The sequence below is a fragment of the Bos grunniens genome, chromosome 24 (genome assembly GCF_055505025.1).
Source record: "Bos grunniens cultivar Pamir isolate PY7600 chromosome 24, Bosgru_T2T1.0, whole genome shotgun sequence".
NCBI classification, from domain to species: domain Eukaryota; kingdom Metazoa; phylum Chordata; class Mammalia; order Artiodactyla; family Bovidae; genus Bos; species Bos grunniens.
The window spans coordinates 35,370,365-35,396,426 of NC_141188.1; the positions used below are offsets into that span (position 1 = coordinate 35,370,365).

The window sequence follows — 26,062 nt, forward strand, 5'->3', positions numbered from 1 at the left end:
TTTGCAAGTACAAAATTTTATTGTTAAGTCAATGAAGGTTAAGTCAGTGTTTTTGCTAGCAGGCAGGGTTAACCAGGCAGAGTTTCCAAAGAAAGTGAATCTTGATCTGTGATGACGAAGAGGTGGGGAATGTGGAAACAGTGGCCTTGAGTTTCCAGGCATATGGTGAAAATCCATAGAAGCATGCTAGAGAGTTGCTGATGTCATCCAAGGTTGAAAGTGAAGTATTATGATGCTGCTGCCGCTGCTGCTGTTGATGGAAAGAAGATAAACACTGTGACAGACGCCCACAATATTTTTGGCAAGAAATAAAATTCCGTTTAGTATGAGGCATTTCAAGGGAATGACCTTTAGCTTGCACATATGGCATATTTTTGGCTCATTGCTGAACTATGGGGTTTGGGATCTATACAAATATGGAAGGCATCAGCTGAAATGCAATACATAGTTTCTTGGTCAATGGAATTGACAAAGTGAAAACTGCAACAGTTCCCCACCTAATGTGTTGAAACAACAGAAATAACACCCAAAATACCAGCAAGGGCTTTCCCCCCGAAAAAGAGAAAATGAGAAAAGCACTAAGACATATGCTAAAGGTTACCTGTATTGTTACTTCTAATTCTCTTTTCAGTCTGAAATCAAATGCATAGTTTCTTCAATGTGATAAGAGAAATCCTTCTGTTTGTTCACTAAAATCAAAGAGACAGTGAGGGTCAATGAGATATCCCCAGGCAAGTTCTCATGTAGATCTTCTAACTTCTACTATTATCACAATAAAGACCTACTACACATACATGATTTCTTACTTTTAACTTATTTTCCTTTCAATTTACCCAGTTCAAGGCTACTGATAAATAGTCCTACAATACTTATTCTTTGCCAATCTGAATTGTTAAAATAATTTTCTATTCTCTATAATAGGTGAGTTCATTAGCCTAATAGTCAAAATTATATATAAGGTGGGCCTATTTTTCTCTTTTTCTTTCCTTATTCTTTTTTTGTTTTGTTTTGTTTTTTGGAAGCTTGAGGTCTTTTAATTGACAATTCTCCATATACACAGATACCCTCTTAGCTCTTCTCCAGTGTAAGTAAAGTATGAGCACTTAACTCTCGTTTCTCAACAGGACAAGATGGGCCTATCTTTTTTTTTTTTTTACTTTAATTCCCTTACTTCATAATTCAAATTCTCCTGTATGATTACCCGTACTGATTTACTCATTGTTTCTCTAAATAGCTCATTGAACTTTTTCGTCACTACATTTTTGGTCACTCTAGTCTCTCTTATCCCACCCCTCCCTCTGTCTACCTCCTTCCCTAAGTACAGATGCAGCTAAAATCTACCTTCTGCATGAAATTCTCTCTCAATACTGCAGTCAGGTTTTCTTTTTACTGTATGTACTGCTTATGCATCTTAGATCAGCTATCAACTTATGCCTATAGCGAGAAAAGTGGAGCCTTATGAATAGACATGGTCTGTGGATGGGACCATTCCCAGAGAAGGAGGAAGTCGTCACTGGTTACAGGGCCACTTCTGGAAAGATAGCCTCATGTATGCAGTCTTTTGACTCCTACTTGGCCACATAAAAATGAGCCTTAGGCCCGGAACTCTTCTTTACCAAGACATGAGGAATCCTCACAGCCTGTGCTGGGCTTGTCACCTTGTGTCGGAATATCTTTCCCTGTTTTGGACCTTTATTCTGTTTAGTTCAGTTCAGTTCAGTTGCTCAGTTGTGCCTGAGTCTTTGCGACCCCATGGACTGCAGCACACCAGGCTTCCTTGTCCATTACTACCTCCTGAATCTTGCTCAAACTCATGTCCATTGAGTTGGTGATGCCATGTTTAAGCATGTATCAGAGGGCACCACTACTATATTTGTCTCTGTGGGGAGGGGGCAGAATCCTTCATTCTAGGCACAGGAGAAGTGCCTGTAGGTTGGTCACTCTATGGTGGTTGCCTGCAGGGGTCCTCTGGCCATGGGGGACAAGTGCCCATTACCAAAGCTGACCTTCCTTGTTCTGCTCTTCTCTGTGTGAGTAATGAGGTGTTCCATAGTGACTCTGATACCAAGATGCAGTTGGCAGAAGTGTTTGGACTCCTACTCCTGGTGATAGGCAACAAGTGTCACTTGCTTGACAGTTACCAAAAAAAAAAAAAAAAAAAGTCTAATGTGAATGATACAAAAAATAAAGCCAAAAACCAAAATGTATGGGTTGCCCTGGTATAAAGCCTACAACCTGCGGGAAATGTGTTTTTCTTGACCTGAGTTCCAGGACTTTGATTTTAACGATTACATTTCCTGGTAGATGAAGATTCGAGGATGAACCAGATCAAGGGTGAAAGGCAGATGGCAGCTGTACTACTTTGCTGAGTCATATTCTAAAGCAGGGTATCTAATAAGCAAAGGAAAAGAATAGATACCAAGGCGTCAGCAATCATTCTAGAAAATAGGTTTTGAAAACAAACGTGCCTACGGCAGGAAGTCTCACTTTCCAATCATTCATACTATACAGCATCTCTGAAAACTAAGGCAGGTAGGGTAACAGTCTGCAATCATTCTCAGACACTTTGCCAAGTGATTTTGCAATAACGTTTAAGGAATTTTAAAAATTAGTCTTTAGTTTGAAGGCTCCTTTTGTGTGGTTAAAATACCATTTTGGGGGAAAACTAAGTTCCAATGGGAAAAGAATGTAGTTTGGGTTATGGGTCAAGTTGGGAGTATCGGGTAAAGGAAGAAGGAATGATGTCACAGTGAAGCAAACTTAATTCAGGAAAAAAATGCCTCAGTTCCCAGAATATTTGCTAGGGAAAGGTGGAAAGAAGAGAGGGATCTACCCACACAAATTTTGCTGGCTTACACTTGATATGCCTAAAGGATGAGTTATAACAATAACAGTTAGTATCAGATGTGCAGTTGGAATCAACTTTTGATGATAAAAATATAAGAATATAAAGATTTCCTCCATAGTTTGTATTAGTTTTTATGGTTTAACTCTTTTTACATTTAAATCTTTGATCCATCTGGAATTAATTTTGTTGTAGTATATGAGGTTGGTATCCAATTTAACTAATTTCCAACTGTAATTCAGTTATCTCAATAATAACTATTAAATAAGCAATCATTTCCCCACTGATTCAAACTGACATTTATAATAACAAAATAACCCCTTATGTCTATTGTAGTCTACTATCAGCCTTTCTAGAATATTACTGTGATATTTTCTATCACACTTTATTTCTCTGTTTATACATGAATTAGAATTAAACTCATGCTTAGTCACTTCAGTCGTGTCTAACTCTTTGTGACCCCATGGACGGTAACCCACCAGGCTCCTCTATCCATGGGAATTTTCAGGCAGGGATATCAGAGTGGGTTGCTGTGCCCTCCTCCAGGGGATCTTCCTCCCAGGGACTGAACCTGTGTCTCCTGCATTGCAGGCAGAATCTTTTACCTCTGATCCACCAGGGAAGCCCTAGAATTATGCTATGGTAGGCAAAATAATGCTGTCTCCCAGATGGCCACATCCTGTCCCCTGGTACCTATGAGTGCTGCTGCTGCTGCTAAGTCGCGTCAGTCGTGCCCGACTCTGTGCGACCCCATACGGCAGCCCACCAGGCTCCCCCGTCCCTGGGATTCTCCAGGCAAGAACACTGGACTGGGTTGGCATTTCCTCCTCCAATGCATAAAAGTGAAAAGTGAAAGTGAAGTCGCTCAGTTGTGTCCGACTCTTAGCGACCCCATGGACTGCAGCCTCCCAGGCTCCTCTGTCCATGGGATTTTCCAGGCAAGAGTAGTGGAGTGGGGTGCCATTGCCTTCTCTGGTACCTATGAGTATGTCACCATAAAAGGGATTTTGCCAACATGAAAATGGTAAGGACCTTGAGATTTTTCTTAGATCATCTGAATGGGCAAAATCCAACCCCAAATGTCCTTGAAATTAGAGAAACTCTTCCGTCTGTGTTCAGAGTAAGAGATAAATGTGACTACAGAAAAATGATTAGAGAAATGCAACATTGTTGGCTTTGAAGATAGAAGCAGGGGACCAGGAGCCAAGGAAAGCGATGGCCTTTAGAAGGTGGAAAAGCTAAGGAAATGAATTCTCCCTAGAACCTCTAGAGAGGAACACAGATCTGCCCCCACCTTGATTTTAACCCAGGAAGGTCCACTTCAGACTTCTGACCTCCAGAGGTAAAACAAATCTGTGTTGTTTGAGTTTGTGATAATTCTTTATAGAAGCAATAGGAAATGAATACATGTGCAATTTTAATGTTTTAATATCAGGCAGAACTAGTTTAACCCTGCGCCCATAGCTTAAAAAAAATTTTTGTCTAGTCAACATCTGTCACCATAAATTAGTTACAATTTTTTTTCTTGTGAGGACAACTTTTAAGAGTTGCTCTTTAGCCACTTTCAAACACAATATAGTATTATTAACTACAGTCACCATGCTGTACATTGTATCGCTATGACTTACTTATTTTGAAACTGAAAGTTGTACCTTTTGACTCCTTCATCCATTTTTGTCCCCCACCCCCACCCCACTTCTCCTCATTCTGGGAGCTACCAATAGCTTCCGTGTACCTGTGAGTTTGTTTTATTTTTGGTTAGAAGTAGAAGTATTGGAGAAGGAAATGGCACCCCACTCCAGTGTTCTTGCCTGGAGAATCCCAGGGACGGGGGAGCCTGGTGGGCTTCCGTCTATGGGGTCGCACAGAGTCGGACACGACTGAAGCGACTTAGCAGCAGCAGCAGCAGCAGAAGTGAAATGATACGTATTTGTTTTTCTCACTTAATAAAATGCCCTTGAAGTCCATCTTTTGTCACAGATGGCAACACTGCCTTCATTTTTATGGCGATAATATTCCACTGTGTTTGTATGCTTCACTGATCTGTTTGTCTGTTTTTACACCAATGCCATACTGTTTTGATGATTATGGCAACACTGCCTTCATTTTTATGGCGATAACATTCCACTGTGTTTGTATGCTTCACTGATCTGCTTGTCTGTTTTTACACCAATGCCATACTGTTTTGATGATTATAGTTGGAAACCAGGGAGCGTGATGCTTCCACCTGTGTCCTTTCCTAAGATTGCTTGGAATATTTGGGGTCTTCAGTGGTTTTACACAAATTTTAGGATTGTTCTATTTTAATGAAAAATGCCATTGAAATTTTCATAGGAATTGTATTGAATCTTTACATAGCTTTGAGGAGTTTGGGCATTTTGTTAATAGTAATCCTTCCAACCCATGAGCATGGAATATCTTTCCATTTGTTAGTGTCTTCAATATTTTTCATTAATGTCTGATTTCCAGTGTACAGGTCTTTCAGATCCTTGGTTAAATTTATTTACAGATAGTTTATTCTTTTTGAGGGGATTGTAAATGAGATTTTTTTTAAAAAATGTCTCTTTCTGATAGTTTGTTATTAGTATATAAAAACATGACCCATGTTTGCATATTAATTTTGTAAATTGCAACTTTACTTAATTTCTCTATTTTTCTAACAGCAACTAATAACTGCTCATAACTTACTTTTCCTCTGAATTAGTAATGGTGTGGAGAAGCAGATCAAGAACATCCATCATATGCTATGACTTACATAAATTATACGTTTTTATTGTAATATAGGCATTATCATTTGGATACATTTGTTACAGCAATTTAGCCTACCCTAATTATAACCTTACATTACTATGCTGTTGGGCAGTTTGTTTTCATCAACAACAGGTGTTTAATTATATCAAATTTTTTTTCAGCACATGTAAAATTATCAAATTATTTTTTGTTGTATTCATATGGTGGTTGTTATTAATATACTTTCTAATATGAAATCTTGAATTTCTAGAATACTCCTCAGTTGGCCATGGTATATTATTCTTTTAATATGCTATGGATTCTGTCTGAAATATTTTGGATATTTGCAAATCCAAAATTTTCTTGTATTGTTCTTTTCAGTTTTGGTGTCAGTCTAATAAATTGAATTGAATGGATTGCCTTCCATGGTAGGCAAATTATAAGATGACCACACTTCTGGTATTCTTGCTCCTGTGCAATCTCCATTTCTTGAATGTGGATTGAATTTATAGACTTATTTCTATTGAATCAGACATGGAAGTAGCCATGGAAAGTTATTTCCAAGATTAGGTTCTTAAAATAATGTATCTTCCATGTTGTACACTCTCTCAGGTTCTCCTATTGGGAGAATTCAGCTGCTATGTCATGAGACAATCCCATGGAGAAGCCATCACGAGTGAACTTGGAAGTAGATCTTCTGGGGTCCATCAAAAGCCGTGTGAATGAGCTTGGTAATAGACGCCCCTCCAGCTGAACCTCAAGGTGACTACAGCCCTTGCCAACACCTTGAGTATAGCCTGGTGAGATATCCTGACCCAGAACCATCCAGGTAAGCTACTCCTAGGTTTCTAACCATCAGAAACTGTGAGATAATAAAGTTTGTTGTTTGCAATTACTAAGTTTTGAGGCAGTGTCTTAAGCAACAATGGATAACTCATGCACCTTCTTTTTATATATTCTGAGTAAGTTTAAGTAATACAAGAGTTACCTGTTTTTTAAAGCTCTGGTTCTAATTTCCTATGAAAACTTCTTACTGTGGTGCTTTCTTGTGATTTTAGTTTTAGAGTAGTAAGGTTTACCAATTTTTCTTGGTTTATTAGTTGTAATAGTATGTTCTGACAGAGTCAGAATTAAGAGGTATCTTTTGAGTTATCCCTATTTAAAACAAATTCTTTAATGCAATTTAACTTCCTCCTTACCACTCCATGGTTCTTGGTCTTTATTATTATTTCCATAGGTTTCAGATAAAACATATTACGTTTATAAGGCTTCCCTTGTAGCTCAGTCGGTAAAGAATCTGCCTGCAGTGCAGAAGACCTGGGTTTGATCCCTGGGTCGGGAAGATCCCCTGGAGAAGGAAATAGCAACCCACTCTAGTATCCTTGCCTGGAAAATCTCATCAACAGAAGAGTCTGGTGGGCTGCAGTCCATGGGATTGCAAAGACTCGGGCACGACTGGGCGACTAACACTTACTTATTACGTTTATACGTTGTATGTTTATTTAAAATAATATAAATCTACATTGTTTTGTTTTAAAAATATTTATTTACTTATCTGGCTGCATTGGGTCTTAGTTGCAGCATGCAGATCTTTAGTCTCAGCATGCAAACTCTTAGTTGTGGCACGTGGGACATATTCCTTGACCAGGATCGAACCGGGGCCCCTGCATTGGGAGCACAGAGTTTTACCCCAGGACCACCAGGGAAGTCTCTACATTCAGTTTTTAATAACTATTTTCCAAGTGTTTTTACTATTTAATAATTATTTAATGGTGGCTTGAACACGTACAAAAGTAGGCAGAACAATATAATGAACACATACCCATATCTTGCCCCAACAGCCATGAATCCACGGTGAATTCTAGACTTTTCACTCTCCCATCCACTCCCTATATTATTTTGAAACAAATCCAAGATATCATATTTCATTCATAAAAATTTCAATATGTATCCTTAAATGTCAGAACTTTAACAATAACCATAGAGACATTATCAAAACTGAAAAATTAATACCTTAATTTTCTCTATCACTCAGTATTTACATTTTTGGTTATTTCATAAAAGTCGTGTATTCTTTGCCATTTCTATAGTTTTTCAATTTGAGCATGTTATATGAATGAAATCATACAGTGTACAATTTGGGGGGATTGGCTTTTTTAACTTAGCATAATTTCCTTGCGATTCATCTAGGCTGTCATGTGTGACAATAGTTTGTTTCTTTTATTAGCTAAGTAGTATTCCATAGTATGGATATACCACAGTTTCTTGGACCATTCACCCATTGAAGATCATCTGGATTGTTTTTAGTTTTTGGCTATTTAAATAAAGCTATGATGAACATTTGTGTACAGGTTTGTATGAACACAAGTTTTCACTTTTCTGGGATAAATGCCCAAGTGTGTAGTCCTGCCCAAGTGCTGGGTCCTATGGTAACTGCATGTTTAATTATATTCGATCTTTACCTTTTAATTGGTATAATGAGATCATTTATACCTAAGGTAATTATTGGTATGTTAAGACTGAAGTCTGCCATTTGTTACCTGTTTTCTGTTTGTTTCCTTGTTTCTTAATCCTCTCCTCTCTGTTTGCCTTTCTATGTATTACTTGCACATATTTTCAGAACACCATTTGAAATTATTTTTAATGTTTTTGAGTATATCTCTTAGTTTAATTTTCTTAGTGGTTGCTCTGCGTATTACCATATGCATATGTGACATCACATTCTAGTGTCAACATTTTGCAACTTCAAAGGAAGTGTGGAAATCTTATTTTCATTTAGGTTTCTTTACTTTGCCCATGTTTAAATATCTTAAATGTCATATAGTGTTATGATTTTTCTTTCCAGTCATCAAAAATGATTTCTAAAGCTCATGAGGAGAAAGGTAGACTCTTGTAGGTATACATAGTCTTGGGTTTTTTAAGTTGAAGTATAGTTTATTTACAATATTATATTAGTTTCAGATGATTCAGTATTTGTATAGATTGTACTCCATTAAAAATTATTATAAAATAATGGCTATAATTCCCTGTGCCGTACAACGTATCCTTTTTGCTTATCTATTTTATACTAGTAGTTGGTATCTCTTAATTCCATACCCCTATCTTGCTGCTCCCCTCTTCCTTCTTTCCACTAATAACCACTAGTTCATTTTCTATATCTGTGAGTCTGTTTCTGTTTTGCTATATACATAGTTTTTCATGAATCCATGTGTAAATGATATACAGTATTTATATTTCTCTGTCAGACTTATTTCACTAGGCATAATACTCTCTAGGTACATTCACACTGAAGGAAACAGCAGGATTTCATTTCTATGGCTAATATATTCATATCTTACAATAGTCAAGATGTGGAAAGAACTTAGTGTCTTCAACAGATGAAAGATAAGAAAATGTGATATATATCATATATATCAGTTCAGTTCAGTTCAGTTCAGTCGCTCAGTCGTGTTCGACTCTTTGTGACCCTATGAATCGCAGCACGCCAGGCCTCCCTGTCCATCACCAACTCCCAGAGTTCACTCAGACTCCTGTCCATCGAGTCAGTGACGCCATCCAGCCATCTCATCCTCTGTCGTCCCCTTCTCCTCCTGCCCCCTATCCCCCCCCAGCATCAGAGTCTTTTCCAATGAGTCAGCTCTTCATAGATAGATCGATCTATCTGTATGTGTATACCTGTTTCCTCATTACTCGGGAGTAATGGAGTACACAAAAACTCATAGGTTCCACGCAGCAAAAAGAGAAATTTTTCCTATCTTTGTCCCCGGTTGGAAGCACGAAAGTGCCAGTGCTAACCTTCTACCTACTTATTGCACATTTTTCCCCCGGAAGCTGTGGTCTCTGAATGCATGTAAGGAGATGGGCAACAGAAAAAGATGTAGAATATTTCTCTAGCTGCCTCAGAAATCTTGGTCTATGTAACAAAGAAATTGTTATAGAATTTTTCAAATTCATGTTGAATTTGGGCCCTGAATCATAGGGCAGGAAGTGGAAGGAGTTTGGCATGTATTTTTACTCTTTTTTAATTTTAGTTGGACTTCTATTTCATTGGATGTCTGGGTATGCCTCCATTGTCATCAGGGGAATTACATAATTTTTCAGAGTCCTATGTTTTCAAATATTTTCCTATCAAACTACAATTTTAAGGACTAATTAATTCCCCCTAGTAATTGACTCATAAAAATCATGTCCCATGATAACCAGAGGTTTCGATAGGTATGAAACAATCAGGATTATATAAGGACTTAGTAAAACTCAAAGTCAAAGAAAGCAGATTGTTTGCTAATTGTAACCTTGTAGGAGACGTAAAAATTGCCATTAGGACTTTAGAAACATGGACAGTCTATCACAACAGCCCATTTTTAACTCAAGAAGGCCTAGCAGTCTAGGGACCTTATGGCCAGGGATTGCTGTACCTTCAGAGATCTGAGGTGGCAGAAACTGGGCAGAGGTTGGGTTGATCAGCATGGCGAGACAGCAAACTCCCAGTGTGCTGGCATGTACTTAAGAGACTAGGGTCACCACTTTAAGCTTTAAATTAGATTAAACACAGGATGTACTGATCTGACAGATCAATGCAGATGATTAGCTAACTGTGAAGAGTAATGAGCTTACCAGGTGGTGCTAGTAGTAAAGAATCCGCCTGCCAGTGCAGGAGATACTAGAGATGTGGGTTCAGTCCCTGGGTTGGGAAGATCCCCTGGAGGAGGAAATGGCAACCCACTCCAGTATTCTTGCTTGGGCTGTCCCATGGACAGCGAAGCCTGATGGGCTGTAGTCCATGAGATCACAAAGAGTCAGACACGACTGAGCAACTGAGCATGCACTAAGAGTAACATCATGACTTTTTTCAGTTCAACATTTATCTTTTAAAAATACATGTATATTCTTTAACATATATGTATATATGAATTTGTATACACATGCAGGTACACGCACTCAGAGTCTCTGAATTAGTTTCAGTGAAATCTGCATCAGTGCAGAGGTACTCTCGGAGTGCCTTCAATAAAAAAGTCACTGTGTATTATGCGATAACATTGAACAGACTCCAGACAGCCTCTTATCTTAGATATACAACGACGTAGCATAACTCAAGCCTAAAGGAGAAGTTAAAGCATTAGGTAACGGTAGCAACAGTAGCATGTTAGTGAAGTAATAACTCTCTTGGAGGATAACCCAGGATGGGTTTTATTGAATTCAGTTTATTTAGCTGGGATAAACCCAGATAGGCATCTCATTTACAAGAAGGTACTAGCAAGAGGGCAGGTTATTACAAGCACATTTAGAAGATAAGCAATAGGAAAATCGAATAAAATCAGAGATCAGGAAGGGAGCAGAAGTGGTTCCTGGTTCAGCCTCTTGCCTTGGACAGGTCTATATTTACTCCAGCTAAGAACAATAGTAATTGCCTTCTCAGACATCCATGGGGATGAATGGTGTGTGAGCTCTCTTAGGAACGTGTGAGTTATCCTTGTTGACAAGCTTACTTTGTGGCTAATTGAAGTTTCTTTTTCTCGCAACTTAAGTGCATTTTCTTTGTTTCTCTGTTCTCTGAAGAGTTAGAATAATTATTCAGTGTTTCTTCATAATAATTTTTAAAATGTGACAATAGTTGCTATCCCTTAGCTTTTCCAGCTTCCCATACAAATTAACTGTAAAATTGGATTGATGCTGTTTTTCTACCCATTTAATTAGTGTTTTTACTGTTTTCAAGGGTTGTTGTCTTCCTTCCTTTTTCCTTTCCTTCCTTTCTTCCTTCCTCCCTTTTTGCAGACTAGGAAAAAAAATGTCAAAGCCTTCCTTTCTTTCCTTTTCAAATTTAAATATAACAGATATTTACTTGGTTATTTTGATAAGTGAGCCTTTGTTCTTAACGCTGCTGCCAACATGAGTAGCTGCATGGACTCTACTCCTTGGAGTAACTCCTGAATCTTAAGGTCTTAACACAGCTTTGTCCGAGACATCAGACAAAAAATGTGACTAGCGGAAACACTTGGTTGACCATTCTAGTTAGTGGTTTTGGTTCCAGAAGTATACTTGATGACACAGAAGAGCATGTTCCAGCTGAGCTGTCCTTGCAGTGACGTGTGTCATTGCAGGCCCAGAGGACTGAGTTTTATATATTGATAAATATTGATCAGTTAAAGGTGTGTCCCTCCACTCACCATTGCCTTCTGCTCTTGTGTGTGGTTCCCCACGTGAATGTATGTGTGGATGTGTGTGTGTGTGTGTGTGTGTGTTAAGAGTGGTAGTGGTATACAGGAAAAATGCATACATAAATGAAATATTGTGATGTATTAACTGAAAAATTTTTGTTTCTGGTATTTCATTTTTACCTAGACTTCTCTTCCGTCCCTCAAGGACTTGGGTTCTCTCTAAAGCTGCTTTCTCTTGAATAAACCTTTATTTGGAAGTTGGTTTTCTAAAAAGCAAAGTCTGTCTATACACCATCTAACTTCTTTGAATGCTTCATCTTTCCTCCTGTCCCATTCAAGCTCTTTCTTCTAAAGATTATGTTTCTGAATCAGAAAATATTCATTAAGTGTCTCTGAAAGCTACTGTGCATGACACTGAGGATGGCAGAAAATAAATACAAAAGGGATACTCTCTTCTAAGACCTCACAGTCAGGGGGATGAGAAATACATGCACAGATAACTCTGGGTGGAGTGGGTGAAGTATCTTAGTTAAGAAGAAAAGTGTTATTATTAGTTACATTAGATGTAGACCTATCCAAGGAAGTTTAGGCGGTAGTCATATATGTTCATTTTTTAAAATCTTCTTTCTTTTCTTAAAATCTTATAAAATCAAATTAGTCACTGCTTCCACCAAATTATCCATTAACTCAAAAAACAAACAACTGTTATCATTTACATATCATAAAATTTACCCATCTAAAGTATACAACGGAGAAGGCAATGGCACCCCACTCCAGTACTCTTGCCTGGAAAATCCCATGGACGGAGGACCCTGGTGGGCTGCAGTCCATGGGGTCGCTAAGAGTCGGACACGACTGAGCGACTTCACTTTCACTTTTCACTTTCATGCATTGGAGAAGGAAATGGCAACCCACTTCAGTGTTCTTGCCTGGAGAATCCCAGGGATGGGAGAGCCTGGTGGGCTGCCGTCTATGGGGTCGCACAGAGTCGGACACGACTGAAGCGACTTAGCAGCAGCAGCAGCAGAATCACACAATATGTTTCTTTCTTTCTTTTTCATTGGCCTCTCTCACTTGGCATTTGTTGTTGTTGTTCAGCCGCTAAGTCATGTCTGACTCTTTGTGAAGCCATAGACTACAGCATACCGTGCTTCCCTTCCTTCACTATCTCCTGGAGCTGTAGTGTGTATTAGTATTTTATTGCTGTTTAGATTGCTGAATAGCATCCAACTCTGGCTATCCCAGATTTTATTCAGCTATTTGCCCATCTATTCACTTAGTAATCTTCATTTTCTTTCTCCCTCCTCCCAATACAGAGTGCAATAGAAGATTACGGCATCAACCATTTTAGAATCCCGTCTCTTATTTTAGAATCCCACCTGTTATTTTTCTAGGAGAATCTGACTGAAGTCTTTAAGAACTGTTAGCACATCAGGTTGTCTCTGTGTAGGTGGGAAGCAGGTGTGGGGCATCCCAGAAAGTTCTCACCCACTTTTCATTTTGGATTTGAAGGTTTAAAAAAAAAAAGAGTCTGATTCTATTAGTAAATTTACCTTTTAGATAGAGGAATACACTCTGATGTCTGGGGACGGGGCATCAATTCAAGTCACCAGAACACATCATCACCACACGAATGCCTTTGCTGAGCTGGTTACCTTTCAGTGACCGCCGTGCCCATTATCAGCCATATTCAAGTTTTGTGGTATGTGGTATGCACTCAAAATTTTAAGGTGTTAGAGACATTTCCTTCTTTCAGTGTGAGGCAGGGTGACCCAGCGTCTCTGAAAGGTAAATACGAAGCCTCTCTCTCGTTCGAAAGAGTTATTGAGCCATGTTTACAGTGGGTCCCCTTTGTCTGCAGTGCACATACTTCACATTTTCTTGAAAGGAATGGGCTACCTGCCAATGACATTTCACAGTTCTCAAAGCGCACGGTTTCTTCAGGAATATAATTCCTCATCTGCTCTGCCCTTTCCCTTTGAGTTTTATGTTTCATCCTTGCTCTGTGCAACGCACCAATCAACACACATTCAGGCAACTCCTCATTTCTACTTCCTTTGATGACCTTGAAGCTCTTCATCTGGCCAGTCGATCCCGCCTGGAGGAATGTGGTGGGATGGGCCTCTGCCGTGGAGCTGGAAGCCCGGCTGGCTCTGTACTGTGTTATAATTCCTCCCTCCTCTTCATGGCACCCCTTCCTTTCCCATCTTAAAACAAAAAAACAAAACGAGACAAAGCAAATCCCCAAGGATATGAATAGCTTGAAGTAAACTAAATTGGTCATTGTTATTACCGGAGAACTTCACACCGAATGCAAGCGATAATCTGCTTATACACATTGCATTCTCTTACACAATCCCTTCTCTTTCATCACTCTTCTCCTCTGCTGGGCAAACGGAGGAGTTCAACCTTCTCATTCCCACCGTTTTGTACTCATGAAAAGAAGTCAACAGAGCTTCCTTTTGTTTTGCTCTTGTTTGTGGGCTTCCATCTGGGTCCCAGCATAGGGCTACCAGCTGGAGGGCACTTTTGCGGGTAACCGCATAGAGGGAGCTCTCGTGTTTTATATGCAGAACTTGGGCTTTCTCACCGCAGTGCATGAATCCCAGGAGAGTGATTCTGTAAAAAAGCAAATCAGTTTTCCTCTGAAGCATCCAAATGGTACTGGAGATCCTATCAAAGTTGAGGGAGAGGTTATGGCAAATTGACCAGCATCCCTTTACTGAGAATGTAATTAGATGAAAAACCAGCCACTAGAACCCTACAGTCAATATAGTGAGTTAAGGCTCCTCAGAGGCAACCAGGAAATACAGAACAAGCAGTGTATCTTCTGTGGGCATCATTTTCCTTATTTTCAGGGAAAATTACACCTTCCATATTTTTCCTCCACCTCCTATTTCAGAAAGTATCCAAAATCCCCAAGTCAGAGCTTTATTAAGAATGAGCCTATGTTATTAAAAGTGATTTTGGAAAAAAAAATTATAAATACAAATATGAATGAACAACTTTCCTGGATATTTTGAATTTGCAAAAGGACTCTGATGCTTTGCTATGGAAGCCCTTCTTATATAAATTTGAAGACACAGAGGATCTCCAAATGGGATCCCTGACTCATGCTGGAAGTAAAGAATCAGAGCATTTTACAGTATTCTAATGGACATTTTAATGTTTTTCATCTGTTCTTAATTTGAGATAGACATAATCTCTTCTAGGCTAGAAGATAGTTTTAGTATTATTTTTAGTTGTTAGTAAAATCTTCTCAATGCTTTGGCTCCCAACTAGAACTAAGAAATATGGAGCAAAAGCTAGACAGTCAGCTGAATAATGAAGTCAGGTCAAATCAGTTCAGCCTTCTTTATGTCTCAGCTGCAGGCGAGGCACTGAGTTGAGCATCACAGCGGACAGAAGGATGGGGAAGGAACAGATGTTTACCTCAGGGAGCTGGGAGGCTAGTTAGGAACCTAAGATGGCACAGCACTTCAGCCCAACATGTGAAGAAGATGCACGTAAAAATGTTTGTGTGGGTTCAGTTTATGGTAACCTAGGAAACATAAATGCCATAAAGACAAAGGAGGAGTTAAAAAAAATATGCACTTAGAAATGAAAATTCCTCTAAGATCAGTGACCAGTCTTCTTTTTATATTAGTCACAAAGCAGCAAGCTTTCATCTTCTCTTCTCCGCCACAGTGGGCGCTTGGGTTACATTTTTAGGATGAGCAGAAGCTTATGAGAGCCAGACAGAAACAGTGGGACTGATTTCACTTCTCTCCCAAACATGACTGCAAGACGAGGTTGGACTGTTAAAAAAAAATTTTAGACACATTTTTGTGGTTTGGGTTTGAATTAATCTACACAATTGCTTTTAGAGTTAACTGTTTTGATGCAAATGCTGTGGATCCTAAGAAATAAAAGGACTATAAGCTAATTGATCCAATTCCTTGCTTTCAAATAGATAGTGTTTTTTTTATTCCTTAGTTGAGGAGCATTATCCAGAGGTTACATGTATTACCTAAAGTTGCAAGCACAGGAAGTCTAGGTTCCTGTCCTTAGACTCTCAAGAGAGCTCTTCCACCTTACCACCTCTCGTAGATGAGAAAAGAAAACCGCAAAATTACTGTGAGTTGGTAGAAAACTCTCATTTTTGTTTGTATTTTTGTGCCTATCAATTTATACCTTTATTTATAAAATAGTACTGTTTTGGAAACCTTTGTTGCTCTCTGTTATCACTGTTTATTTAAGATTTATATCACATCAATTTCCAAAAAATTTAAAAAATTTGTTGCAATTGTATGCACACGCTAAGTCTCTTTAGTTGTGTCCAAATCTTTGTGACCCCAAGGACAGTAGCCTGCCAGGCTCCTCTGTCCATGGGATTCTCCCACTGGAGTGGGTTGCCGCTTCCTTCTCCAGAGGATCTTCCCAATCCAGGGATCTCTTATGTCTCCTGCGTTGGCCGGCGGGTTCTTTATCACCAGTGCCACCTGGGTGCTAGTGTTGTATACACATTACAGAATAAAACACCTTTTTGTTTTCCCCTAAATCACAGAAATAGTTAGCAGGCATCCATGTGTTTTATTTTTTTTAAGATTTTTTTTTTGATGTGGATAACTTTTTTTTTTTTCCAAAAAAAGAGTCTTTATTGAATTTTTTTACTATGTTGTTTCTGCTTTCTGTTTTAAATTTTTGGCCCCAGGCATATGGGATCTTAACTCCCCGTGCATGCTCAGTCGCTTCAGTCATGTCTGACTCTTCAGCACCCTATGGAGTATAGCCTGCCAGGCTCCTCTGTCCATGGGATTCTCCAGGCAAGAATACTGGAGTGGGTTGCCATGCCCTCCTCTAGGGGATCTTCCTGGCTCAGGGATCAAACCCTAGTCTCATGTCTCCTGCATTGGCAGGAGGGTTCTTTATCACCAGTGCCACCTGGGAAGCCCTTAGTTCCCTGACCAGGGATGAAACCCGCACTCCCGCATTGGAAGGCAAAGTGTTAACCCTGGGCTGCTAGGGAAGTCTCGTGCATGTATTTTAGAAGGATGAAGGTAGATTTTTCTGAACCTGTAACACTAGCGGGAGAGTTTCTCTTTTGCGGGAGGGGGTGGTCTCCAAAGCATGTCTCTAATAGTTTTTAGACTACCTTTTCAGCAGCTTTTCAGCCACAAAATTGTGAGCAATGGATCTAATCCTATGTGAATCAAGCAAAATATAGAATGTTTATAAGATGCTTTGAACACTATTGAATGCTGTAGCAATGTAAGGTATTATGATTACACCAATTCTTGGCTCCTTTCTCTATTTATTTAAGGGTTACACAGACCTTGTTTAATACCTCAACATCCTTCCAGTTGAGTCAAGCACAGACATACTTTAGCCACTTGAGGTTAAATACTAAACCCAGTGCAGAGCAGAGTCTCCAGCCTCCCCCTGCCTCTCACCTTTCAGGTTCTGTTCTGGAAATGGGCCCAGCAGTGATGTGTGAGAATTTATTCCTTTGGGTTTATTTGTTTTGCTTTTTTATTTGGCAGCTGTGGTCACTGACTGGCTTCCTTTTTTTTTTTTAGGATGAATCTTTTCTATTCCTTTATGATTGGGTGACAAAAATTAGACAAAAATGCCAAAATGAACAACCCAGAAAGCTCATCAAGTTTCCTGGATCGTTACGAAAAAAAAAAAAAAAAACCCAACCTACCAATAACTTGGAGTTCTGAACATAATTGGTTGGTTCCCAGAAGTACAATAAAAGGAAACCAGAAGTATTTTGGTCCCCGGTTGTTTTTGAATCAATCTGTTTTTTTTTTTTTCAGACTTTGAAGGTCACAGAATCAAATCATGTGGAGCCACAGGAGGGAGATTCCACCTTTCCATCGGTCTTCCCACCCACTTTTTCTCCCCATTTCTGTTAGAAGTGAGGTTGTGCTGGATTTAAGCAGAACATTGCTCAGAATTTCCAGCGGTTTCCAATCAAAGCAGGTCACAATGAAAGGTGTCCTGGAAGTTACTAGACGAGAAGCAATAGTGATAAGTAAAGCAGCTCTTGAAACCTTCAGTGTGTAGCCTTGGGAATTCTCCTGGTACACAGGCTGGGGAACTCTGCTAGTCTCAGGAGGGAACCCAAGGAAGAACAGCCCATACTCATATCTCCAAGTAAGCCAGGGTGCTTTAAATCTGAAATAATGACTGTGAGGCGCAGAACCATGGGGGCATGGGATTAGATTTATGTAGAAAGTGGATAATTAAACTGGAGTTTTAGACACACACAGGAAGGTGAAAGAAGAGGAAAGAATGACAGCTATTATTTTCTAGTGATCTAATCTAGAGAGCCTCAGTGTTTTCATTATAACATGACCACTAGAGAATACAGGAAAAAAAAACAATTGGTATATTTCATGGCAAATGCAGTTACATAAATAATGTAAATTTCCTACCCTGATTTTTTGTTCTTTTTATTTCTTATTAAAAAATTCTTTTTATTTCATACTTCTATCAAAAGATTTAATTTTTTTTTTTTTCTAATTGAACAGAATTGCAACAATATAATAAAGGACATAAAATAGAGCTACATGAAGTGAAGAAACATTTAATGTTCCCAGGGAAAATATTTTACTTTTCCTTCTCTTCAATAAATTCGAAAGAGTATTAACAAAGATTTCATTTGGAATTCTTACATAATTTGACAAATCCAATTCTAACCTCAATATGGAAAGAGAAAAATCTGCAGGAATAGCCAAAATGATTCTGAAAAAGAACAACAATATTGTGGAAAGGGGAATTGCCTTGTCAGATATTTAAAAACTTTGAATATATTAAATGTCAAACATACCCTAAAGCTATAGCAGCCAACTAGGCTAAAACTGGCCCAAAATGATAAATTTTGAGCTTTCGAGCAAGTTGTGATAATAATGGATGACAGTCATTGAATAAAATAGGGAACCATGAATCCATACTAATATAAATAAATGTTAATAACTACATTGAATGTGTGATGAGGAATTGGATTTTCCATAGTTTCAAATTACAGGAAGACTTCGTTTAATTGCGTTCCCCTTTTTTGCGTTTCACAGGCACTGCATTTTTTACAAACTGAAGGTCTGTGGTAGCCTGCGTGGAGCAAGTCTACAAGCAGTGTTTTTCTTACAATATTTGCTCACTTCGTGTCTCTGTGTCCCATGTTAGCAATACTTTCAATATTTCAAAGGTTTTCATTATTATTTTGTTATGGTGATCTGTGATATTTTTTCTTATTATTTTTAAAATCTATTTTTTTTTTAATGCCTTTTATTGCCATACCTCATTTTACTGTGCTTTGCTTTAGTGAGCTTTATAGATACATGTTTTGTTTTTTTTTTTCCTTGTTAATTTTCTGTTTAGTTGATCTATCCATAAGTGTGAGTGGGGTATTAAAGTCTCCCACTATTATTGTGTTATTGTTAATTTCTCCTTTCATACTTGTTAGGATTTGTCTTACATACTGCGGTGCTCCCATGTTGGGTGGATATATATTTATAATTATTATATCTTCTTCTTGGATTGATCCTTTGATCATTATGTAGTGACCTTCTTTGTCTCTTTTCACAGCCTTTGTTTTAAAGTCTAATTTATCTGATACGAGTATTGTGACTCCTGCTTTCTTTTGGTCCCAATTTGCATGGAAAATCTTTTTCCAGCCCTTCACTTTCAGTCTGTATGTGTCCAAAAGATTTAATTTTACTCTGCAGGTTAGTCAGTAATATATCTTTTATTATTGCATAATGTAAACAATTTCATATTGCTTATATTTCTTTTTCTTAGGATTTAGTGAATAGCAAAGAAATATTTTTCTAACGAATAAACTTGTTGCACAATTCCAGAAACCTCCCCTCAATGTGTCATACATCCAACTGGTACACCTAAGCACAAGTGAAAAACTGTAATATCTGAAGTAAGAATTAAGATATATCAACTGCCAACTATGTGCAAGGCATTGTATTGGGTGCTATATATTAGATATTCCATTCAATCCTCAAAACAACCCTCAAAGCTGACTATTTCCCACATGCATATAAGAAAGTGGGTTCAATAAAATAAAATTTAAAAAAAAGTGGGTTCAGGGAGATCTTACCCAAGTCTTATAGTTAGTAAGTGTCAAAGCTGCTGCTGGAGCTGAGCTCACTCTAATTTCAAAGTCCTAATTCTTTCCCCTTATCATCATGCCAGGATTGTACTGGAAGTCCTGAAAGCTAGAGCAAGAGACCTCTCACTAGCTTATACAACTTAGCTTTCTCAAGAGCATCTGCAGAAAGAAACCAATTCTAACAAATGTAGATAGATCTGGGTTGTGGAGTTAGGTAATCTTTTGCCCCCTGTTGTTGTTTAGTTGCTAAGTCATGTCCCACTCTCTGCAACCCCATGGACTGCAGCACACCAGGCTTCCCTGTCCTTCACTACCTCCTGGAACTTGCTCGAGGAGCAAGCTCATGTCCATTAAGTCAGTGATGCCATCCAACCATCTCATCCTCTGTTGCCTCCTTCTCCTTCTGCCTTCAGTCTTTCCCAGCATCAGGGTCTTTTCCAATGAGTCAGCTCTTCGTATCAGGTAGCCAAAGTATTGGAGCTTCAGCTTCAGTACCAGTCCTTCCAGTGAATATTCAGGGTTGATTTTCTTCACCCTCCAGACAACTGTGCCTTGGATTTTTCTGGGGGATAGGACATTCCCAATAATAGAAGTTGAAATAGGTCCTTAAAGGGGGTCTTGATGTTTGCAAGTTTGTCTGGGGAACAAAATGGGGAGGGCAGGGCAGGACAGTTGAGGTAAGATTGCAAGGGAGTATCTTTGAATGCATCTAAGAGAGGATTCAGCAGAAGGGAAGGGGTGTCAGGCACGGTGAATCTGATTCAGCAAAGGCAAATTAAGCTACAGTTGGAAAGAAGGTGCAGTTGTAACCATGACCATGACCATCTTGGTTTTTCTAGAAACTGTCCTGACCCCACTGCTCTGGAGGGTTCTGTACATTCTGGAGTTGGAAGGGCTATCTGTGTGAGATATCTATTTCAGATACTTGGATTCAATAACGAAGGATCCTCGGTTGGTTGAATCACTTCAGAATTGACACTTTAAGGAAAACAGCCATGTTCCAACAAGAAGGCCAACTAAGCTCTCCTATAACATAAAGTTTATAGATAGTCAAGGCACTTTGCCTCAATTCAGGAAGTCTCTGAAGAGTCATCCCAGCTTCAGACATCCTGAAGGATCAGATGATGCTCAAGGAATACTATTTGAGCCAGCCTTCCAGTGCCTCTCAGCCCAGGCTCCCCTGACATGCTGCCCTCTAGCAGGGGAGCCTGGGGGTGGAGATACTACTCTTCTCATTTTACAGCCAAGTAATGAGTAGCCCTGGGTTGGGAAGATCCTCTGCAAAAGGTAATGGCAACCCACTCCAGTATTCTTGCCTAGAGAATCCTGTGGACAGAACAGCCTGGTGGGCTACAGTCCTTGGGGTCACAGTCAGACACGACTGAGTGACTAACACTTTCAATTTCACTGAGTAGCCAAGTGGCCTGATGATTGAGATGCATACCCAAGAGTTGGTTCTAGATCAGGGGAGGCCTGGATCCTTGTGTCCAGCTGTAGGGGTGGCAGTCAAGACTCAGTCTACATTGATTCACAACAATGTCTGAAACATCCCCAGGGACTTCAACAAATAGGGCCGAATAGAGACAAGGTTCTTGTAAAGGGGATGGATTCCTTCTATGCAGATGGGGGCCATGAGCCCATAGAGTTGGTCATTAATGTTATGTCTGTATCAACCAGGGAGCCCTAGAGTTACTTTTGTAGATGGGTAATGAGAATCTAGTATAGCATGGCTGGTGTATAGCAAGTAAATGTTAGATTTTGTAGAATCACACTACTTTAGCCAGGTAGGTTGGGCAAAAGTCCCTAATAGCTGTGCCTACCCAGATCCCTCCACACCTGGCTTGACTATTTCCCAGTTAAGGTTCATGGAGAGGTGCTCAAGTCAGCTGCCAGTTGTGTAGAGTGGTAGACAGTTGTCACTTAAATGTGCTGTGAAGTCAGGCTCGATGACTATCCATCGAGCAGCTTGTCCTGACCCTGCTTTCTCTCTCAGGTTGACGAGATAGCCAGAGACAAAGCCTTGGAGGTGAGTAGTGTAGCTATGGAGCCATGAAGCAGCCCTGGGGAGTGTTGTGAAGCTAGTGAGAAGAGGCACTAGTACATGTGCTGATGGGGTGTGCGGTTCCTGAGGAAAGTGTGCCAGGGTGAATCAACCTAGACACCAGCCCTGCCAGGTGTCCCTGAGCCCAGCTTCCCAGGTCTCCTCAGTTCCTCCCCAGAAATGCCCTTGGCTTGTTGACCTTCATGCTCTGCCTGCCTAGACTGAAGTCCCAGCAGGTGGTGGGAAGACCTATGTCAGCTGACCAAGCCTTTATCCCCTCAGCTCTTCAACTCCAGCAAAATGGCTGGTGCATGAACCCTTTCAATGGCCTGGTGAAGCCTAGGGACTCCTTATCAGAATCATGTTGGTTTTTTTAATAGTTTTATTTATTTGTTTATTGGCTACGCTGGGGCTTCATTGCTGCGTGGGCTTTTTTCTCTAGTTGTGGAGAGTGGGGGCTGCTCTCTGGTTGCACTGCGTGGACCTCTCATTGTGGTGGCTTCTCTGGTTGTGGAGCATGGGATCTAGGTCATACGGGCTTCAGCAGTTGTGACTCCCAGGCTCTAGAGCACAGGCTCAACAGTTGTGGCACACGGGCATAGTTGCTCCACGGCATGTGGCATCTTCTTCCCCATGCTCCTGCACTGGCAGGCGGATTCTTTACCACTGAGCCAATAGGGAAGCCCCGGAATCATATTTTTAAATGAATAGAATATTATACTCAGGGTTACAAAGGAAGCCAATTACCTGGAAATATAGTCTGAAATATTTGTAGGGATTTCAAAAAATAATTAGGGCCAGGTGGAGGTAAGGATTTTGAATGAGGGCTAGGTTTTTTTCTCTGCAGGTAGGAGCCTGCACAATCAAAATGCCTAAAAGTTAAATTTGTGATATTAAAATGTATATGCTTCATTAATAATATAATAAATAACAAGACTTAATAGCAGGCTTAATAATTACCATAATTCCAAATAATGATGAGCATAAAGGGTATTTGAGATGTTTGTTACAATGTGACTTGAAAAATTTGTGATTTCTATTGCTGACAAAGTCACAGACACTGTAATACTAATAGAGTATGTTGCCTACATTCATAATTGGGAGAAACACTAAATTTCAATGAAAGGGAATGAAAACAAATACGTAGTTTTCAATAGACCACCTAAATTCTGTCTATGGACCTCGGTTAAGACCCCATACGTTATGTGTTTGGAAAATGGAAAATGCCTTTAGGAAGTCATGTGCCTGGTTTTGGGAACACCAATATCACCGAGCTACAGTGTCCCCAGTTTATGTAATAATGACAAGGCAATGCCCAGCCCCATTGCAGAGCCAGTCTGTGGACACGTGAAATTAGTTATCTCCAAAGTCGTGGAGGGTTGAGCAGATGCAGATGGGGAAAGGCGCCAGGGCCAGGCACAAATTCTGTGCCATTTATGGGGGGCAAAGGAAAGCTGTAGTAGTTCTTTAGAATGGAGCCATACCACAAACTAGATAGCTGAACAAGACTAATTTCGGGCAATTGCTATGAAGACTAGCAATGAGGAAAGAAAGCAATGACCCCAGTTTGAGCACAGAGTAGAGGGCTGGGAAGTACATGGCCTTGGGACTAGAGTCCCAGTTCCACCCTTGACAGCTGGTGACTTTGAATAAGTGAAAAAAAAGTCCTCCACTTTTTATTACTAATCCCCACTGTTAAAATGGGACTAATACATTTGGCCACCTGATACGAAGAAGTGACTCATTGGAAAAGACCCTAATGCTGGGAAAGACTGAAGGCAGGAGGAGAAGGGGACAATAGGGGATGAGATGGTTGGATGGCATCACTAACTCGCTGGACATGAGTTTGAGCAGGCTCTGGGAGTTGGTGATGGACGGGGAAGCCTGGCGTGCTGCAGTCCATGGGTTGCAAAGAGTCAGACATGACTGGGCGACTGAACTGAACGGAACTGAATACCTCACAAGGTTTCTGTGATGAACTCATACAGGAAACAGCTTCTCTGGTAGCTCAGATGGTAAAGAATCTACCTGCAATGCAGGAGACCTGGGTCTCCTGGTCTCCCCTGGAGAAAGAAATGGCAGCCCACTCCAGTATTCTTGCCTGGAGAATTCCATGGACAGAGGAGCCTGACAGGCTCCATTCCATGGGATCTCAAAGAGTCAGACAGGACTGAGTGCTTAACACTTTCACTTTTCACTTTCACACAGGCATATATGGGAAGGCCTGCTGGGGAAACCATAAAGCCTGAACACATTTTTGTTTTTCTCCTGTTAACTCTACTCCAAATCACTGGGCAGCGGTCTCAATGCGGTGCTCTCACTTTCATTTGCAAGCGGAGACAAGTCCCCTGTGGTGGTTGTCACTTTGCCCTCTCTGGGGGCCTTGCGGTGGCTGGCGGCTCTGCTAAACTGACTGACTGGAGCACCCCAGGGCCGGTGAAGGTAACTTTGGTTCTCCTGAGAGTCCTGTGCCCCTGTTTTTCTGAGGAAACTCCCTCTGACCTCCTATTCCTCTGGCTTCCCTTGCCTCCTCTGGTGCTGGCTTCTGTCCAAGGCCCTGGGGTGGAGGTGAGGGGCGGGCACCCTGGCCGCGTGGGTCAAGGAGAGAATGGACTGGCGGGCGGGAGAGGGGAGAGGCTCTAATCCTATGGCTGCCTCCCCCAGGTCTGTGGGGTGTGCTTTCCATGGACAGAACAGCAGCCAGAGCCCACGGAATAAAGTATATTGAAGTCATTCGGCTTTGAAGACTTCCTGTATACTTTTAAGCCACCCATGACATCATTTCTCTGGGCGGCTCAGAACAATAGGCGGGGGAGAGCTGAGATGAACCAAATCCACAAAGCTGCCCAGAACAGAGAGAGAGAAAGAGAGAGAAAGGTCGAAACAGAAACTGCCACGGTTGACGTGGACATTCCCGACCTAACTGGGAAAGAACTGGCCCCCGAGTGTTCAAAGATGGCCCCTCGGCCTAGCGCCCCCGCACGCCCACGCGGAGCCCTGACCCCTTTCTGTGGGACAACAACAGCAGACACACAGGGAAAGTCATGTGACTCCCAAACGGTTCATCCATCCAAGTTCAATAAATTAGCAGCCAAAATTTTTAATCAGATATTTAATCTTTCCTCCCTGTAAGGGAGATTGAGTGTTTACTGTGGCTCTCGGCCAGGTTAATCTCAGAGAAGAAAGATTGCGTGCCGCGAGTCCTTGGTGCTGGGAGGGCCTGGAGAAGTCACTTTTGCCTGTGGAGCCTCCCCCCGCCCCCCACCACCTAGTCACAAGGTTAGCTTGTCTACCTTGTCTCCTGTAACTCTCTGCCCTTGTGGCAGGGCTGAGGAGTGACCAGACAAGGCATTTGCACATCTTACAAACATGTTCAGATGGGACAAGCCACATAAAGAACTGCAGAAATCAATACAGGAACCGTTTTGTATGATGCCTGTTCTTTACCCCCTCTCTTCTCCTTTCCTCCCTGACCTTTTCTGCTCTTCTTCTCTGCACCCTCCCACCTCCTGAAAGCCCGAATTGACCCCAAGGAGGAGACGGTCTTGGCAGAATCCTGCCAGGGAGCTCCTAACTTGGGTAGCAGGAGTTACCTAGTTTATGAGTAAGTAACTGATATTTGCATTGCTAACTATGGTTAAAATGTATTAATTCATTCAACCAATAGTGATTGAGTGGCGGGTGCTCTTCTACGTTCCTGAGACAAATCGAAGAACAAAAGATGCAAAAACATCTTCATGTAGCTTAAACTCTAATAGTGGGACACAGATACTTAACAATGAACATAACAAACAAATCATATAGTTAGAAGATGACAAATGCTATGAAGAAAAGAAATGCACCAGATAAAGTGGGCTGGGCGTGTGTGTGTGTGTGTGTGTGTGTGAATATTACTTTGGAAAATGATTCATTGCAATATTCCCTTGGTGGAGCCCTGAGAATGCTATTAATACTTCAGTGGGATATTAATAAATGCCATGGAGATGGGGTAAGGAGTTGGCTCCATGGTGTAGGTGTGTAAACTGAGTCAGGGAGAGAGGTGAGAAGCAGAGACATTTTGGAGGCTATTTTAGTAGCTACAAAAAAACTTATGAAATCTGAAATCAGCTGTGAGTAAAAATGGAATTGAAAAGCCATGCAGCAGAGACACTGAAGGGGAGGAGAGGAAATAGCCTGGCCCTGGC

At 40.5% G+C, this 26,062-nt stretch overlaps 2 long non-coding RNA genes across 2 annotated transcripts in view; one reads left to right on the top strand and one right to left on the bottom strand.

Annotated features, from left to right (window-relative positions):
* On the bottom strand, positions 1-10,084 carry LOC147346038 (uncharacterized). Its single transcript, XR_015153444.1, has 4 exons — positions 9,991-10,084; positions 7,398-7,464; positions 602-689; positions 1-250 (listed from the first exon to the last, which is right to left on the bottom strand). It is a non-coding gene; the product is annotated as an uncharacterized LOC147346038 (long non-coding RNA).
* Positions 6,191-26,062, top strand: part of LOC147346039 (uncharacterized) — a 23,047-nt gene continuing 3,175 nt past the window's right edge. The window contains exon 1 of the long non-coding RNA XR_015153445.1: positions 6,191-6,404. This is a non-coding gene — a long non-coding RNA (uncharacterized LOC147346039). The remainder of the gene's footprint in view (positions 6,405-26,062) is intronic.